The 14,898-nt window shown below is 35.0% G+C and overlaps 1 pseudogene; it reads left to right on the top strand.

Annotated features, from left to right (window-relative positions):
• Positions 1 to 10,988: 10,988 nt before the first annotated feature.
• On the top strand, positions 10,989 to 12,359 carry LOC143647694 (poly(rC)-binding protein 2 pseudogene; annotated as a pseudogene).
• Positions 12,360 to 14,898: the final 2,539 nt, after the last annotated feature.

Here is a 14,898-nt window from a genome sequence, read left to right as displayed (position 1 = left end):
CACAATACTGCCTAATTGTAATGTAATTATGTTGGAGCGCTGAATGAAGCTGCATCTGATCTATAGTTTTTTTTTGTTTTTTTTCTTTCTCTTATATATTTTTGTACTTTTTATTTTTATTTGTGTTTTCTCTGTGTTATCACTTTATTTCTTTTTCTGTTGTCGTGCTATTTCTTTCTCTAAATCGATGCATATGTACTGAGAAATGATGACCATACACCTATGTGATGATATTAAGAATTACTGATTGCATATGTAGAATGGATTGATTTCTAATGTTGTGTTAGTTATTTTTTTTAATTAATAAAAAAAAATTAAAAAAAATAAAGTGTAGGCACCCTGGCTCCATCATAGCCCTAGAATAAGAATCTCTCCATTCAGAACCCAAGGACCTTTACTTTTTAAGTGGCCCAAGTGGTTTTGAAGTTGTTTTGGAATTACTGAAATAATCAGTTCCTCATTAAAGAAGTGAATTTTCATGTTATAAATAAAGAATCATGCTTGGAACGAATTTGGAAACATTTTTTTTGTATTTTATAAATGAATTCCATTATAGAAAATTCGAAAATATGGGATCTATGGTACCAAAAGATAGTTGGGCCTGTTTATGGGAAATGGGATAATCATTTTGACAGACTTTGTAACATTTTTGAAACTTCTGTAGCTTTATTTATAAGGCTTGGCTTGTTCATATTTGATTCCCAGTGTTTATTGGAAACAAGGCCCTTTAAAGTAAAAGATATATGTCCTGTCTTGGGTAACACTATGGAAGGTTTGGGACAGAGGGGGTAATGCAGTTGACCTGGGAAGAAAGTAACACAAGGGAAAATTTTCTCTGAAACTGTGTTGCCTGCAGACAGAAATGTAGTGAGTCTTGTTGAGTCTGCTCTGAATGAGGAACTTTAAGCCTCATGCGTTTCTTACCAATCCTATTTTTGTTGTTGTTGTTTTACCCTAGTAAATGGTGCCATGTTTCACATATTTTTATTATACAACAGTTAAATGTGAAATTGTGAGATATACCCGGTTTTGTTCATAGGAATATGGATAGGTGAGAAATGCGTAAGGGTAGGAAAACAAGAAATCAAAGCTCTGTACCTATTTTTATTTAGAAGTTTCAGTAAATAAAGTATAAGATTGTTGGGTACAGAAGAATTTCAAAATATGTCTCTAATATCAGGAAGAACATAATTTAGTTGAGGAGGCAAAACTGATACATAAAACGGTAGTAAATTATACAAAGCCATATTTAATCACATGATTATGAAAATGAAGTCTCCAAAGGCAAGATAAATCAATAAAAATGGGAATATTACAAGAGTCTCATTGATGTTTAAATAAGTAAAATGTGAATAAGCAGAGGGCAAGAAAGAAATTATCCAGATGAAAAGAACAGTATGCAAAAAGAGATGGAAGATGAGAATAGTCCAAGTAAGTTGTGGACTAGAGAGGCTGTGCGTTAGAGAGGTGATTGTGTGTATATATATAAGTAGAAGTGAATACATATTGGTTGGTAAAGTGAAGCCATTCAAATTATGTGCTAAAATTATCATGCAACGCAAGTATCTCATCATCAAAATTACCCTTAAAATCCATTAAATTACCCACAAAGACACCTTGCTTGATTTTTAACATACCATTCTCCAGAATATTATGACATTTAAATTAAAATAAAAAAATAAGACAGAACTGCTTTTAGTTGAATTTTTATTCAATAGTGAATATGATCATAAATAAAGAAAGGAAATTAACATGACAAGTGCCTACAACATGCTGGATGACTGCTAAGTTTCTCTTTTTCTACTATGTATCATGTCTTTTTCTTATAGCAGCTCCTCGAAAGAAAAACCCTCATGGAAAAATCATCATCTCTATTTACATATAAGAATACAAAAATTAAGTGGCTTGCCTAATTGTAAAGCTGGGGTTGAGACTAAGGAAGGTCTCTAGGAGTTCAAACACCATGTTCTGGTGGGATACCACATTCCTTCCCTCATACCAAGAAGTATTCAACAGGATAAGATATTTTACTAGAAGACCCTGGAGAGTTCTGAACCAATTAATAACTTAATGAAAACAATTTTAAAAAATGAGATCAGTCTGAAAGTTCTAGTGAAAAGCACGCATGAAATGATAAAATCCCATCCTCTAGTAATAAGATGGAGTATGTAAGATAAAGTTCATAGAAATAGAGACTGTCAAGCTAACCAGGCCATAATCCCTAACTTTGCAAATCTCTTCTTTTTGAAAGTTTCCTTGTGGAACAATTGTCTATAGAGCATACATTGGAGAAATAACAGCAGAAGCAATTTAGAAAAAAAACAAGCTCATCCTATGAAAATATCATTTAACAGTCCTGGTTTGGCCTTGATGGAAAACCTTTTAACCCTCCTCTTTCTGTCAATGGGCATATTTTTTGTAGTATTCTTTCTTTTCCCTAACTACTTAGTTAATAGCAGAGGAGACTCAAATTAGGTCTATTGATAATAAAATTTTAAATGAACATTTTGAAACAATTGGTCCATAGTGTCACCATATCACAATCAATGTTAGTAAACATTGAGCAAGAATGAATCCATTTTGAAAGTGGCATTATTCCGTAAGTTCCAGGTGTGGAAAGTTAATGAATGTTAATAGGCCTAGAGAAGCTACTCTTTCTTTATAAAAGATACGCGTGATTTCTGAAGCATTATAGCAGTTCTAAGAGCCCAAGAAACTTGGAAACAAACTTTCATTAACATGCTGCTATCTACCCAGTGACATGGCACCTTATGAGTTAACAAGGAGTTTGTACTTGAAACATATACTGTAATACTTAAAATTGAATATAAATTGCACTTCCGAACGAAACAGAACAAAACAAAAATTGCATTGAAGCAGTGAGCTACAGAAATCAGGCTAAGTCTCAATAACTACTTTCATTTCTGCCACTGAGATAGTAAAATTAATACTTGTAGATTTTCTTCCTCTCAGTGAGACATATGAAAGTGTACCATCTAAAAGGGAAAAATCTAGATAGCCAAATTATATTTCAGTTTGATAAAATATAAAAGTTTTAACTACAGTTATCCACTTACATAATTGTAGAGCATTAACATTTATGAATTTGGCAAAAATTCTGTTATTCGTACGAGCACTAAATGAAACTCCTAATTTAAAATGAGGTATTGTACGGACAATTGCTTTAAAGTGGATTTCTTTTTTACTTTAAATACTTCTTAGACAATACTGTCTAAGAAACGAACTTTTAGTAATATAGCAAAATATTGGTAGGGTTTATCATTACAGATTTGATCATTTTTAAGATACTGCAAATCTTGGTGTGCTGTGAGAATATAACTTATTTATGAAACACTGACATTAAATTTTTGCTACTTGTGAAACCAAGTTTAATAGACTTATTTGCATTTACACCATTTTAACTGAAGTGCTATCAGTTTCTAAAATAGCTAGAGAATTCAGAGTTCTCTTTGTGATCCTCAAAAAGGAGTCAGAGAAAAGTCACAGAAAATGGTACTGCAAGGCAGACTTGTCTGCCAGTCTGCTACTTCTTTTCAAGAATTTTTTTTTCATTGTGAAGTTAAAAGATCACATGGCAACACTAGTGCTACATACCAACCGTTTTGGTTCTCCTTCTCCTGGATACATGAGAAATTATCCTTCCCCTCATTCTTAAGATTAGGGACCCACATGAGATTTGCTTTAGAGAGTGTGAGCTGAAAGATTTAATTGTCTGTGCTCTGCTCCGCTGCTGCAGTGAACCTGTGAGCATATGGTCCTATAAGGTGCAAAGTTCAGCCATCGCGGATGACACTGTGGTCTCCAGGACACACAGCAGATTTTGCACGAACAAGAAATAAACCATTGTGTTTTAAAACACTGAGAAGTGAAGGATGTTTGTTATTGTAGTTAACTTACATTAGTCAGAATAATGCATGACATGACCTTCAGTGACCATTCTAATTTGAACATGTTAGACTCTGAGCATTCTGAAGACAAGGAAGGTCTTTGTTTGAATTATGTTTCTACCCTCATTATCTGGCATATTCCTTGACTGTAGAGTGTTGTTAGTTAATGGAAAAATTGAATGAACGATCAGTTGTTATATGTACTGTAGATGGGCAGCCTCTTGAAAGGGGCTTTTGAAAAAATCGATGAAAGTGATAAAAAGTTAAGTAAGATAAGCAATAGCAACAAGACCAAAAAGTGAATGTGTGTAGGGTTTGCTTGCAAGTCTCAGGTATTATTCTAGATGGCTTGATATATTGAATCCTTCCAACAGATTAATGAAGTAGATAATAATGCTATTCATGTTTTACAGATGAAGAAAAAATCACATTTTTACACTGGGAAAATAAAAACAAAAGAAATTCCTATCATTAAACTGTTCAAAATTACTAAGAATCTTAATAGAATGAAAAAATAATTCACCAGATTCAAGGGTATTAGAATTAGAACTAGCTGGTGGAATCTTTTAACAGTACTAGTTTACGCAATGGGGATAAAATAGCTGAATTTGTTATACATTAGAATACAAGGGAAATTTTTCAGAAATATGTTAGATGAATTCCTGACAGATAGTCCCATAATTTGATCACTATGTAGGGGGAAATTCTGAGTTTTTGAGGTTAATGATAAGGAGAGATTTGCTTGAGCAAATAAAACCTTTGTGCCCCTTGGCATACAGAAAATACTGATTTGAGTGTCCCTAGTCTCTGTCCTAGCATGTACTGAGAACAACTTTATTTCTTTCTACTTAGGATTTTTTTCTTATTTTTCCATGTTTGCCTAGAATTGTCAAATGCATATTTATTTAAATTCTTGCTTGGTCTTGAATTTAATTTTGTTTTCAGAGGTGTTCAACCACAGTTTTCAGTCTCATGTCAGGAGTGGCAAATGCTGGGCTCCCATATGTTGAGCTACACTCTTAACTTGGCAGTTGAGTAGGAGGTGATGCCTGAAGACGTTTCTGTAACTGCATTCAGGTGTGGTAGTTCTTGCCTCCCTGTTAAAATCACAGATCCCTTTTACTTACATCCTTATTAGATCAGTGCCTTAGATTTCCATTGCTGTGTAATAAACTTAAGGGCTTAAATAACATAAATTTATTATATTATCGTTCTTTAGGTAAGAAGTCTGGTACTCTCCCTGGAATAAAATCAAAGTGAACACAGCATGCATTCCTTTCCAGAGCTATAGGGGAGAATCCATTTCCTGCTCCTTTGGGTGGCTGACAAAACTCAGTTCCTTGAGGTTGGAGGGACAAGTTTCCTGTTTTCTTCTTAAGCTGTAAACCAAGAGCCATTCCTGGCTTCTAGAGATCACCGCCTTATTTACCTCTTGGCCCCATTCCCACTCTGTAAACCCAGCTACAGCAGATGAAGTTCTTATCACCTTTCATCTCTATGCCCCACCCTTCTTCCACCCTCTTCCACTACTTGTCTGATGATATTGGGCCCGCTTGGATAATTCAGGATACTCTGCCATCTCAAAGTCCTTAAACTTAAGCACATCTTTGATGACATCTGCAAAATCCCTTTTGGCACGTAAGATAATGTATTCATAGGTCCCAGAGCCTACGAGGCAGACATCTTTGGGGTGCCATTATTCTGCTTAGCACAGCCAGTGGGAGTTTTGTTTCTTAGAAGTGTTTAAACTTGGAAGGTTGCATCAGACAGGAGTATCTCAAATGGAGAGATCATTCAGCAAAAATTTTAGACTGTGCCTTTATTGTTCTTTATTGTGCTGCCAACAAAAGCATTCCCTTATATTCTTTTCGGTACTGGAGGAAATGAGATGACAACAGGGAGTTTCTTTAATTGTTAATATCAGCAAAATCAGTAAAATATAGATATTGTAATACCTGAAATCTAAAACTCTTTCTCTGTATTAGGTGATCTATTTTAACAACCATTGACAGGAAAAGGCACTCAACTTTCTTTACTCCTAGATTCTGAATTATAGAGATATTTCTCAGAACAGTTGCTAACTCTGGAGAGCCTTCAGAACTATAGGACTACCCCAGACTGAGTTCTCTGAAAAGCTATCCCCAAATAATATGCCCAAAGGTCTCTCTAATATATCTCTCAGTTTCATTCCTTTGCTTTAGGTGCTTTAGCTCCAGGCCATCAATTTAGTTCAAAGACCATAATCATCAGAAATACCTGAAGAGTCTGTAAAATAGGCATACCTGCTGAGCCAGGTTCTTTGTTGTGCGATAGTTGTATTGCAGAAGAGAGAGATTCCAGACATCAGATGAGTGCAATTTCTAATAATGTTTGAGAGTTGTGACTTTCCCTTTCACCAAAAATGTCTATTTTGAATAGCAAATATATCAAAATTTTGCTTTGTAGGACTGTGTATGCTATTTCTTGTTATACATTTCATGATCCTTTAAAGATTATTCTTATGAAAGAGGTGAGCACTTCAAATGAATGATTGTAGCAGATGATCTGAATGACTCAGAAGATTTGAGATGAGATTGCTGGAGTAGGAGTTGAGATCTGGGTTTAAGTCCTGACTCTGCTACTTGCTAGATTATAACATCGGACAGTCTATTTTACCTTTCCTGGCTTCAAGCAACTGAGTTTTAGATGACATGCTCTGCATCTCAAGATTAAATATGCATTTATTGAATGCCTTCTCTGTACTACTCAGGTGGCATAGTATGCAGCATCGTTCAAGACTATCAACTGGTTGGGAAAATTACCCCGACACAAAACAATTGGTTGCAAAAAAATGTGACAGTGTGCAATCAAATAATTCACATTGTTTTGTCTATCAGTTTGGAGTTTAGAAAAAGGAGAGATCATTTATAATTTAGTGGATTTTGTTACGTAGAGGGAAGTCTTGAGCATGGTTTTGGAAGGTATGGAGAGTTTGGATAATTGAGAGTAAAGCACATGATATAGAAGAATTACATGTAGAAAAAAGTATAAGTAAAACCATATGGAGAGGAAAAATTATCATCATATATTCTGGAAACAGTAATGCCACTGCCCTAACCTGAAATTATGGTCAATTTAGGAAGTCTGAATTACTTAGGTGGGCCAGTTATTGCAAGACATTGCAAACTAAGGTGCTTAGGTTGAATCAAGTGGGAGAAAACTAGAGTTCCATTATAGTTGCAAAGAGCAACACAGAATCTTAGGCATACCTTTACAGTTCAGGGTAGAATAAAAAGTCAGAATCTCAGGAAATTAGCTTACAGATAGGTACAGAAATGCAGACAAGAGAGTTGGAAAAATGACTGTCACAAAACAATGATAGAATAAATAGTGGAGATAAAGTTAGGGACAGAATTGAAGATAGACACTAAGACTTCTAATGTAGAAAACTGAGATAATTGGAAACATTAAAAGACAATCCAGAACTTGAAAGGTTTTGTTTTGAACTTGCCAAGTTTGAAAAGACAATGGGATATAAAAGCAGAAATATTCTGTCTTCATTGAAGAATAATGGAGCAATCACCTATGTGATAAGGTGCAATATTCATTGGCATAGAATTAAAACTAGTAACATTTGGCACTCTTCCCAGACCTTTCACTTGATGGGATTTCAACTAAGGATAATGACAAATACTAAGAGGAAGACAAGGGATAAAAAGATAGAGAATGGTAGGGGTAAGGTACTTTTAGGAGAGTAGTTGAGAAAGGCCTCTTTGAGGAGGTAACAAATGAACACAGATTTGAATAATGTTAAAGGAGTGAGACTTGGAAATATTCCAGGCAGAAGTTACTTAATGCTTCAAGGCCCTTATATAAGAATACTCATTGCTTGTTCCAGGAATATCAAAGTCAGTATGGCTGAAGGTTAGAGAGTAAGTGGTTGTAGATGAAGTCAGAGAAAAAGCCTGGGGCCAAGAAGCTTTTATTGTAAGACCTAGTGTTTGACTTAGTATTTGTTTGGCTGGTTCTAGATACATACAATTTTAGAATTTATAAAGAAATGAAATTTAGTTTTAGTTAAATCCCCTTTTTGCAGGTGAAAATATGGATGCACCGATATCTGAGCGTCATGCGAGAATAAACACAGTAGTGACTGAATTCGGAAGAGTTGATAATCAGTCCGCTTTTCTATTACTTAACAAAGTCGTTCCAGCATGCTTTACTTCTTTGCTCACCAACAGCAAGTTAGTCATCGCTATGTCTAGGTATTCAAATTGGTCATTAAGAACTGCAATTGTGAAGGCTTGGAAAACCCGGATTATTTTACTCTAATTCTGGCATTCCCCTTTTTCTATTTTGCTATCCTTCTCGCCACAATTTCTTAATATAAAAAGCAACCTTGAAGAAGAAAGGAATTTGAAGAAGTAGCCTAAAGGAAAGGAAGTTAGGGGGTTGAGGAAATCACTTTGCAGTGCTTAAGTGCTTAAGGATAAATTATACCTGGAAACTAATCGTGTCTTTTGAAAATGATTTGCTAGTATACTTCTATAATATATTGTAAGTTCATTATTTGTACAATTATCTTGTCTTTTCTCCTTATTATATGTGTTTCGTCATATTTTATGCCTTTTAAATGTGGGTGTGACTAATTAGATCCCAGTATCTAATGTATATTAAACATTCTGACACTTCAAAAATTGCATATACCAAATAGTAAAGGGATATTTTATCATAATTTTTAAATATTTTATCATTGATTTTATGCATATATCTTTTAGTCTTTTAAATTAGAATGCTTATTCAGAATATCGCTAGATCACATTAATTTTCCTTCTTATTTCAATTAACACAATATAAATTTACCATCAGTAAAAATTGTCAGTTGATGGAGTTAGCTTTTTTTAATAAGCAAATAAGATTTGCTAGACATCCACAATTATCATCTTATGGAAAATTTACGTACTGCAGGAGCCATATCTTTAATAACTATTATTGGATTAGATTTTTTTCCACACTCAATTCATGCCTGTAGGTGCAAACATACCTGAGAATGAAAACTTTGTACATTATTGTAGTAACAAGGATGGACAGCCCTGAGTCTCATTGCTTCACACTTCTTTTGTTTTTTCTTAAAGAAAATGGTCCACAAGGAAGTAACTTGAAGGGGGAAATGAAAGAAATACTTTTGTAGAATTCTTCAGAATGAGCCATGGTGACTCCCTCTTTTTCCCATGAGGATGCCTAGTCTCAGAGAAAAGTGACTTGCTGAAGGTCACACAAATAAGTAGGAAATCCCAAAATCCAAATTCAGATTCTGAATCCAAAGCTACTTTCTCAGTTCTTCTTATATTACTACGATTACCACCACCACCACCAATAATCATAGATTAAGAAAATTCACTGCATGGTCCAAAAGTGATTTGTGTGAATATACGAATTTAAATGCATTCCTTTTTTTCTGGGACCATGCCAATTTAATTAGACTTTTTTCTTTTTTTGCAAATATTCCATTCTGTAATTACATTGCATTTTTATAGTCAAGAATTATTTCCTCAAAAAAACCATTCATCATGTATCTCACATGCTAAAACTTCCAATGGTTTTTCATCACATTTATAATAAAATTCATATTTTACCCTCATCTCCAAAGCTGTAAATGACTTGTGCTAAGCCCCTCTCCAGCTATTTCCATTTTTTTTAACCATTTTTCCCTCCTGTTCCCCATGCCCCAACCATGTTGTGTTTCTTCCTGTTCTGTGGATCTATCATTGTACTGTTTGCAGTGGGGATTTTGTATTATTCAGTCATTCTTCCAGGCTTATTTTTCCTCCTCTGATCTTCATTTACCTGGTCAAATCATTCTTGATATTCAAGTCTCAGTTGAAATGTCATCTAGAAAATATTCTTCTTCATCTGATCTGATATAGCCTTGTAGTCACCATTTGACAACACCCTACAACTATCTGAATCTTTTCTGTTAATTTGCACATTGGTGAGGTTTTGCTTTGGCTTGTTTTGATTTGGTTTAATACAATTTCTCCCAATGAGAATGGAAAGGGGAACTCTTGCTATCATGGTATATTCCCAATGCCCAGAAAAATGCTGGACACATAATGAAGGCCCAATAAAGTATGTTGAATCAAACTGAATAGTGAAGATGGGATAAAAGTAGAAGTGCACAAGTAAATACAGTTGAGGGATGCTTTTCAATATTATTGCAAGTCCTTCTGATCAAAGACATGGAGGGCAATTGGAAAAGTGTCAAAATAAGGAAAATTAGGTGCTGATGACATCATTGGGAAATAGGTGGAAAATAATATACCAAAGTATGAACCATTAGTCTTAATCTTTGTCCTCGGGGTCTCTCATTATTTTTTCTTCTTTGTACATATGCACACATACATTTTCTAATACTTTGTAAAGAAGCATATACCACATTTTATAACTGACAGAGACAATTTTTTAGAAAGAATCCATGCTATAGAATAAATAAAATGATGGAATGATAGGAAATGCATTCATTATGAGTTTTAAAGGCATATAAAAAAGGAGTATGATCCATGTTTTATTGGGAACACCATCCCTTATAGAATCAATATTTTGCTTAATTCAGACGTAGATAGCAATCTCCCTTGATAAGTTTTTCATGAGTAATATTTGGAAGGAATTGAATAATATGGGCTCCTCTGTCATGGCTAACCACCCAGGGGAATTTTTGTTTTATTGCCATTAAACTTAGGGACAGAAGTTATTTTACCTGTCTTTACCAGCGGCCTATTTTTGCTCCAAGTACAGATACCTTCAAAAGAGTCAGCTCATTTCAGATCTATAAAACACCCTGTGGTTTTTGTTCGAGTGGTGAATAGATTCTTAATCACTTTAATTTAGTTTAGTATTAATCTTGCAAGAGGTAGCTCATTTAACAAAGCTTTCAACAAAAGAAATTTAAGCAAATCTATTCATTTCAGTAAGAGGAGAAAATCAGAATGTAAAAGGAAAAAGATGTTCCTGCATACACGAATATGCAAATATACTTGGTAAATATATTTTCAGATTTAAGTTTATCATTGATTAATTGAGGAAAGGCAATGATAAAACACAATGAAGTACCCACAACAGCAGAGGCAGCAGCCAGAGCAATCTCCAGCCTGTGCCCTCTCCCACTGGCCCCCTCAACACCTACCACTCCCCCCACCTCACCCCCGCCTTCCATCATCCCCCTTCCCATTTGCTCCCCTTCTCCCCACAGTCACCTCACACCTGCAGTTTTTGGCTTTCACCCCTACCAACGACCAAAGACTTGACCAGCTCCTGAGCACACTGTTCAAGGTAGACACCGATGTGACTGAAGGTGGATTAAATGTCACTCTACCATCTGGCTACTTATGCATGGAAAAGAAGTTGGCAGCATCATCAAAAAGAAAGGAGAATCAGTTAAGAAGATGCACAAAGAGAGCAGTGCACATAACATCTCAGAAGGGAATTGTCCTGAGAGAATTTTCACTTTGGCTGGACCTACTAATGCCATCTTTAAAGCCTTTGCTATGATCGTTGACAAACTGGAAGAGGACATCAGCTGTTCTAGGACCAGTAGAACAGCTGCTAGTAGACCCCCAGTCACCCTGAGACTGGTGGTCCCTGCTAGTCAATGTGGCTCTCTCAATGGAAAAGGTGGTTGCAAGATCAAGGAAATATGAGAAAGTACAGGGGCTCAGGTCCAGGTGGCAGGGGATATGCTCCCCCAACTCAACTGAGCAGGCCATCACTATTGCTGGTATTCCGCCATCTATTGAGTGTGTCAAACAGATCTGGGTAGTCATGTTGGAGTATTCCCTCTCCCCCTGAAAAGGACATGACCATCCTGTACCCTCCCAAGCTGTCCAGTTCTCTGGTCATCTTTGCAGGTGGTCAGGACAGGTACAGCACAGGCAGTGACAGTAAGAGCTTTCCCTACCCCGTCCATGTACCTCAACCCTGACCTGCAGGGGCCACCTCTAAAGGTCTGTATCATTCAAGGACAGTATGACATTCCACAGCTCGATTTGGCCAGGCTGCACCAGGTGGCAATGCAGCAGTCTCATTTTCGTATGATGCAAGGCATGCGGGATAAAGTGCAGATTTGGATGCATCTGCTCAGACTACTTCTCATGAGCTCACCATTCCAAATGATTTCATTGGCTGCATAATCGGGTATCAAAGCACCAAAATCAATGAGAAACTTCAGATGTCTGGGGCACAGATCAAAATTGCAAAACCAGTGGAAGGATCTACTGATAGGCAAGTTACCATCACTGGATCTGCTGTCAGCATTAGGCTGGCTCAATATCTAATCAATGTTAACCTTTCCTCAGAGACAGGTGGATTGGAGGGCAGCTAGTACAATGCAGATTCATCCATAATCCCTTTCTGCTGTTCACTCCCACCCGTGATCCATCTGTGTAGTTTCTGAATAGTCACATGATTCCAGGTTTTAAATAGTTGTAATTTTTCAGTTTCTACACACTTTATCAGACACTCGTGATTTTTTAATTAAAATGCTTTAATTCTTTTCTCTGTTCAGCTGTTAATGCTGAGATCCATATTTAGTTTTATAAGCTTCTCCCTGTTTATTTTGTTTTGGCTCATGAATTTTTTTTTCTGTTTGTCATGGAAATGTAAGAGTGGAATATTAATACATTTCAGTTTAGCTCTGTAATATCAGGAATTTTTCAAAAAATTAAAAGATAAAAAAACACAATGAAGTGAGGAATAGTTCAGAAATTTAGAAAAAAATGAAGTTCAAAGAGATAAATGATTACTAAAAACCATTCTCTCTTTCTTCATAGTTATGAAAATTAGGATGTAGAGTATTTTTAGCTTTAGAGGTATTTAAATATATATACATATTGATTGTTTGAAGCAAAATTTTACTAAGGCTTTATTTCCTTCAATTACTAGCCATTCAAGTACTCTATCAGTTTTGAATAATATTTATGAGGCTTCAGGTATTCAATAGGAATTCTAGCCAATGGAATGCAGAAAATTCTAATTCAAACCCTGAGGAGTTAATATGTGTTGAATAAAAAAAGGACTTCTGTAGTCGAATAAGTTTAGGACACTAGGTTTGAAACATAAACAGTTTTTGTTTTGTTTTAATTTGTATTTTAGAAGTTTTCAGAATCTTTTGCTATACCTAAAATTAAACATACACTGAAAAATGTGGGAACTTTTAAAGACTCATAAAACTTCAAATCCATTTGTAATTTAAAATTATAGGTACCAAAAAAACTAATGACCACAACCAACTGAAAGATTATGTCAAATGCTGGCAGTTGAGCAATTCCAGAAACATCTCTCTCCCTTAGCATCTACATCTCCTAACAGAATGTCTAGTTTAGAGATGGCATCCTGAAAGGAGGTCCCAGAGAGATAATGTTTTTCCTAAACATGGTCTACTCATGATCAGCCTTTTCCTTAAAGTAGCAAACTATTCATTATATTTTATAGCTGTTCAAAGAACAATAGCTGTTCTTTATCTAGCTATCAAAACAAAACTCTCTTACAATGTACGTTCTCACCTGATATATGGCTCATGTAAAAATAGCATAGAATATGGTCTCTGGGACAGACAGCCTCAAATTTGAAACGACTCTCCATCACTTAGTAGTTTATGACCTCAGACAAGTTACAAAAGTCTCGATGGCCTATTTTCTCACTGGTGAAAAAGTGGATATTAGTCAGATTACAACATAGGGTCAGTGTAAGCGTTAATGTGTCAATAGTAAAAAAGCAAAACAAAATAAAAACAACACAGTGCTTGGATAGTACACCTGAAATAAGTGAAATAAATGGATTTTTTCCAAATTCTGGAATTTCAGTGGAGACATGTGATAGAGTACAAATTTATTTCTAGCAAATGTGCTATTCCCCCAAACATGTGTTCACTGCAATCTATTTAAAATTTACTCATTTTATATCAATTTCAGAGATGAATTTTTTTGCTTTGTTTTTCAACATGAAAACTAGACAAAACAAAAATTTTTGTTTTCACATGCATGTTTTGTCATTGTTTAGACAAAATCATTATCTCACTGTGCTTTTTCTTGGTCTGCTCTGTTCCTACTAGAAATTTACTGGCGAAAACAAAATGCTCCAGCTATTACCAACTTCCCTCTTCTGCCTGAAACTCAATGAATCCCTGAGGGTTGAGATCTTATGCACACTGGTGCGGTTTATTATGGTTATTTGAATCATTAATCAGATCTTTGAATGATTCTGTACAACACATGGAGCATGATACACAGTGGAGAGTTTATATTTTATCTGTGCTCAAGGATCAAAATTAAACAATGAAGATTATGTCTAATAAGTGCAAACTTTTATGACCTCATGGATGATATATAAAACAAATATATACAATATTGAAATTGTTTTCCTGGTTGAAGAAATTGTGTGTGCAAGTACTTATTTCTGCATGGATGATAGTTGCACATGCTGGTCAACAAGACATTGTAAGTTCAGTTTCTGAATTGTGTTCTCTGAGGCCGCTGATACTACTTTTCCTTTATTTAGTTGTTCTATCTCTTATTTCTCCACCATATATTTCCTCTTCTATTCTTTGTATGACATAAGTGTGAACACCAAATTATATAAAAAGAAGGGAAATCAGATGCTGATTATTGGAAAGAATTATTATTTACTTCTAAGTTCATTTAGAGCCACCATGAAAGCCTGAATAATACAAGTGTTTCACTTAGATCTGATAAGACCTATAGATTCTTTCCCAATTCAGTACCTTAATATAGAATGAAAGAGTAAAGCAAAACTATTTTAACTACCCGCATTTTACTGATTTCATCAATTAACTACTGATCATATAATATCTGACTTTGTTGTATAATGTTTAGATATAGTATTTCATTTTAATTCTTCTAAATAATTTTTCTAAATAATATATTTTACTTTTTTTTCTGTTAATTCATTTAGCTTTGTGTGCTTTCATCTAGGAATATAATTGTCTTGAATAAATCCA

Source organism: Tamandua tetradactyla, chromosome 10 (assembly GCF_023851605.1).
Source record: "Tamandua tetradactyla isolate mTamTet1 chromosome 10, mTamTet1.pri, whole genome shotgun sequence".
NCBI classification, from domain to species: Eukaryota; Metazoa; Chordata; class Mammalia; order Pilosa; family Myrmecophagidae; genus Tamandua; species Tamandua tetradactyla.
Note: the sequence above shows the minus strand (reverse complement) of the source record. Positions and strands in the feature narration are given on the sequence as shown.